Source organism: Lucilia sericata, unplaced genomic scaffold (genome assembly GCF_015586225.1).
Source record: "Lucilia sericata isolate MDLA Ls3-8-SP2 unplaced genomic scaffold, ASM1558622v1 Contig001587F_arrow, whole genome shotgun sequence".
Taxonomy (NCBI): domain Eukaryota; kingdom Metazoa; phylum Arthropoda; class Insecta; order Diptera; family Calliphoridae; genus Lucilia; species Lucilia sericata.
Window position 1 is genome coordinate 72,015 of NW_023995506.1, and position 5,486 is coordinate 77,500.

The following is a 5,486-nucleotide window of genomic DNA, read 5'->3' on the forward strand; positions in this document are numbered from 1 at the left end:
AAAATTGATATACGCATGTATTTATTGACCCAACGGTTTTGTTTATTCAAGAAAAGCTTAGAATAATCTGTTATAAAAAAACTTTTAATATAAACATATTTTACAGCTATCTTTTCTGTAAAACACAAAATTTCTTAAAGAAAAATTCTTTATACCGAAACTTTTCTAAAGCTAATCACTTATACATAATATGTTCTTTAGAAAAAGTTTCTTGTCCCAAAACATTTCTAAAAACTCTTTTAGAGAAACTTTTCTATAGAGAAAATCTCTTGTATGGGAGTTTGTTTAAACAAAAATCTCTTATACAGAATCTTTTTTAATGAATGGCCTTTTATACAGTACATTTTTAAACAAATTCCTATTATACCGACAATTTCATAAAAAAAAGTCTCTTATAGAGAAACTTTTCTTTAGAAAAGTACCAAAGTTTTCTATGGAAAAGACTCTTATACCTAACTTTAATATAGAAGAAATCTGAATCTACATATTCTCTAGAAACAATATGGAACTTTTTAAAAATTATTTAATTTTTTACAGAATATTTCTATAAGAAAGACTTTTATTATGGACTTTTCTACAACTACGGTATAAGAGAAACGTATCATATACGAAAAGTCTCGTATACTAAAAGTCTATTATACCAAGACCTTTATATAGAAATTTCTATTATATCGATAATTTTCAGTAGAAAATTATACCGAACATTAATATAGAAGAAATTCTTTAAAACGATCTTATATATAGACAAGTCTCTTATACCGAACATTTGTTTTAAAGAAAAGTCTCTTATAACAAAACTTTTTATAAAAACTTCTCTTTTACTGAAAGAAATGTCTCTTATATCGTAGGTTTCTATTGAAAAGTCTTTTATACTGAACATTTTCTATAGAAAATTCTCTTATATCGAACTTTTCTATAGAAAAATCTCTATAACTTATCTTTAGAAAAATCTCTTATAACGAACTTATTTATAAAAAAGATTTTATACCAAAACTTTCTGTAGAGAAACTCTCTTATAGTTAAACTTTTCTATATAAAAATACAAAACTTTTCTATGAAAAACTCTCTTGTATAGAACGGTTCTATAGAAAAGTCTCTTATAAAGAAAGAAATGTCTCTTATATCGTAGGTTTCTATTGAAAAGTCTTTTATACTGAACATTTTCTATAGAAAATTCTCTTATACCGAACTTTTCTCTATACCAAACTTATCTTTAGAAAAATCTCTTATACCGAACTTATTTATAAAAAAGATTTTATACCAAAACTTTCTGTAGAGAAATTCTCTTATACCTAAACTTTTCTATATAAAAATACAAAACTTTTCTATGAAAAACTCTCTTGTATAGAATGGTTCTATAGAAAAGTCTCTTATATCGAACTTTTATATAGAAAAGTCTCTTATAAAGAAAGAAATGTCTCTTATATCGTAGATTTCTATTGAAAAGTCTTTTATACTGAACATTTTCTATAGAAAATTCTCTTATACCGAACTTTTCTATAGAAAAATTTTCGTACCAAACTTATCTTTAGAAAAATCTCTTATAACGAATTTATTTATAAAAAAGATTTTATACCAAAACTTTCTGTAGAGAAACTCTCTTATAGTTAAACTTTTCTATATAAAAATACAAAACTTTTCTATGAAAAACTCTCTTGTATAGAACGGTTCTATAGAAAAGTCTCTTATATCGAACTTTTATATAGAAAAGTCTCTTATAAAGAAAGAAATGTCTCTTATATCGTAGATTTCTATTGAAAAGTCTTTTATACTGAACATTTTCTATAGAAAATTCTCTTATACCGAACTTTTCTCTATACCAAACTTATCTTTAGAAAAATCTCTTATACCGAACTTATTTATAAAAAAGATTTTATACCAAAACTTTCTGTAGAGAAATTCTCTTATACCTAAACTTTTCTATATAAAAATACAAAACTTTTCTATGAAAAACTCTCTTGTATAGAATGGTTCTATAGAAAAGTCTATTATATCGAACTTTTATATAGAAAAGTCTCTTATACTGATGTTTTATATAGAAAAGTCTATTATACCGCTGTTTAATATGGAAAAGTCTCTTATACTGAATTTTTCTATAGAAAAATCTCTTATACCGATACTTTTCCAAAGAAAAATATTTTATAACGAACTCTTTTATACCTTAACTTCTCCGTAGAAAAGTATCTAATACTTTTCTAAAGAAAAATCTCTATGGGAAGTAATCTATAGAAAAATCTCTTATGCCAAATTATAATATAGAATCTCTTAATTTTTCTATAGAAAAGTCTCTTTTACCGATTTTTTCTAAAGAAATGTATCTTATACCGAAGATATTCTGTAGAAAAAGTCTCTTATTTGATAGTTTTCTATAGAAAAGTTTTTTATACCGAAACTTTTCTGTTGAAAAGTATCTAATACGAAACTCTCCATTGGGAAAGTCTCTTATACTGAACTTTTCTAAACAAAAATCTCTTATACCGTAACTTTTCTCTAGAAAAATCTCTTATACCAAATATTTCTATACAAAAGTTTGTTATACTAGGAAAAAAATTTTCCATAAGAAAAAATCTCTTATACAGAAACTTTTGTATAGAAAAGTCTTAATATACAATATGGAAAAGTATATTAAGTATGCAGAACAACCACATGGTTAACTGGGTTAAGCACTGCTGGGTTTTCCTCAACATCTTATCATTCAAGCATGTGTGTGTGTGTGTGTGTGTGTGTGTGTGCGTGTGCTTGTATTATAAACAGTTACATTTTGTATTTTACACATGTGTACTTAAATATTTATGTAGAAATTTCCGTTTTTTAATCGTTTCTATACCCTACAGCTGCTGGTAGTTTAGTTTCCTTTGCATTTTTTTCCACTTTTTTGTCTTCAGCTCCAAATAAAAGGATTTTTTTGCTATAAAGAAGACTTATTTCTATTTTATTTTTGAGTTATTTTCTAATTTATGCAAGTACTCTTATTATAGGATGTTATTAAGTTGTTCTATACAAGTAGAACATAATTTGTGTTTTTCTTCTGTAATTTTTTTTTTGTTTATTTGTGGATGTTCTTTTTTGCTATTCTTTGTAGGTGTTTAAGTGTGAAAATTAAAATTTATTTAATAATATTTTTTTTTGTATAAGTATGTGTAATGCTTTCATTACATTGTCATTTACAGAGTTTTTTTTCTTTTATTATTTGTTCAAGATGATGATGGCTTTTCAGTTCTTTTCTTTGCTTATTTGTTTTGTTCGAAAAAATAAACATAAATATATTTTAATATTTTTTCTTTTTTTTTTTTGTATATTTAAGACCTTTTTTTGTATACATTTCATTTCCAAAAAAGACTAATGTACATCATTCACAAAATGTTGAAAATAATAAAAAAATCAGTACAAATATTTTGATTTGAATTCCATTATTATCATCATCAACATCATCTTTATTAAACTTATGTTTAGGTGTCAGTAGAAAATATAATAATTTACTTTTTGCTCTTTTTGTTAAAAAATTCAATTAAATTGAAAACAATAGAAAAAAAATTGATTAAAAATTTTTATCTTTAAACAAATTTCAATTAAATTACATTTTTACAAATTTAAAGAGTTTAAATATATGTAATTCAATTTTGTATTTGGTTTCAGGTATTTGTTATTGTTTTTCTAAGTCAAACACTTGATTTTAAATCTTTTTTTTTTGTTCAATAATCTTCTTATACATATATGTATGTATTTATAGAATTCCATTAAATCCTATCAAATATTTTTAAATCAATGTATACAAAATTTTGCAGCTGTTTATTTTAATTCTAAGAATCAAAATATTCCTTCTTAGATTTAAAAAAAGGTTAAAAATATAAATAGAAATTTATTTGTATTAACAGCAAACAGCTGTTTAATTTTTAAAAATTACTCTCTCTCTCTCTAACATATAACTATAAATACTCAAATGGTTTTCTAAAGTTTATTTTGATATATCAGTCAATATAAAAACTTCATTTATTTAATCCACAATTTATGTTGATATATCGATACATGAATACTATAAATGAATCAATATAAAATAATTTATATAAATATTTAGATTTCTCTAAATTTGCTAGTAAAAACATAAAATTTAATTGACAAAATATTCGTAGATTTTTATGTTTTAAAAATAAACATTTTTATATAAATAATCTATTTAACAAATAATGGACATTAGTAAGGCTCACAGAAAAGTCTCAAAATATAACTTTTATGATTTTGGTTTAGTTAGTTAGTTAGTTACTTACTTAGTTAGTTAGGTTAGTTACTTACTTAGTTAGTTAGTTAGTTTATTAGTAGTTACTTACTTAGTTAATTAGTTAGTTAGTTAGTTAGTTAGTTAGTTAGTTAGTTATTTAGTAGTAGTTAGTTAGTTAGTTAGTTAGTTAGTTAGTTAGTAAGTTAGTAGTTAGTTAGTTAGTTAGTTAGTTAGTTAGTTAGTTAGTTAGTTAGTTAGTTAGTTAGTTAGTTAGTTAGTTAGTTAGTAGTTAGTTAGTTAGTTAGTTAGTTAGTTAGTTAGTTAGTTAGTTAGTTAGTTAGTTAGTTAGTTAGTTAGTTAGTTAGTTAGTTAGTTAGTTTAGTTAGTTAGTTAGTAGTTAGTTAGTTAGTTAGTTAGTTAGTTAGTTAGTTAGTTAGTTAGTAGTTAGTTAGTTAGTTAGTTAGTTAGTTAGTTAGTTAGTTAGTAGTTAGTTAGTTAGTTAGTTAGTTAGTTAGTTAGTAGTTAGTTAGTAGTTAGTTAGTTAGTTAGTTAGTTAGTTAGTTAGTTAGTTAGTTAGTTAGTTAGTTAGTTAGTTAGTTAGTTAGTAGTTAGTTAGTTAGTAGTTAGTTAGTTAGTTAGTTAGTTAGTTAGTTAGTTAGTTAGTTAGTTAGTTAGTTAGTTAGTTAGTTAGTTAGTAGTTAGTTAGTTAGTTAGTTAGTTAGTTAGTTAGTTAGTTAGTTAGTTAGTTAGTTAGTTAGTAGTTAGTAGTTAGTTAGTTAGTTAGTTAGTTAGTTAGTTAGTTAGTTAGTTAGTTAGTTAGTTAGTTAGTTAGTTAGTTAGTTAGTTAGTTAGTTAGTTAGTAGTTAGTTAGTATTAGTTAGTTAGTTAGTAGTTAGTTAGTTAGTTAGTTAGTTAGTTATAGTTAGTAGTTTTAGTTAGTTAGTAGTTAGTTAGTTAGTTAGTAGTTAGTTAGTAGTTAGTTAGTTAGTTAGTTAGTTAGTTAGTTATTTAGTTAGTTAGTTAGTTAGTTAGTTAGTTAGTTAGTTAGTTAGTTAGTAGTTAGTTAGTTAGTAGTAGTTAGTTAGTTAGTTAGTTAGTTAGTTAGTTAGTAGTTAGTTAGTTAGTTAGTTAGTTAGGAGGGTGTTTCAATATACATATTTCAAATCCGAAGAAATACATCTATGTCTCTATCGGGCCCTATTGTGCGCTTCTTAAACAGTTCAGGTCTTCAAAATTAGAACACTAACCACTAACTTAACGGACGCCACTA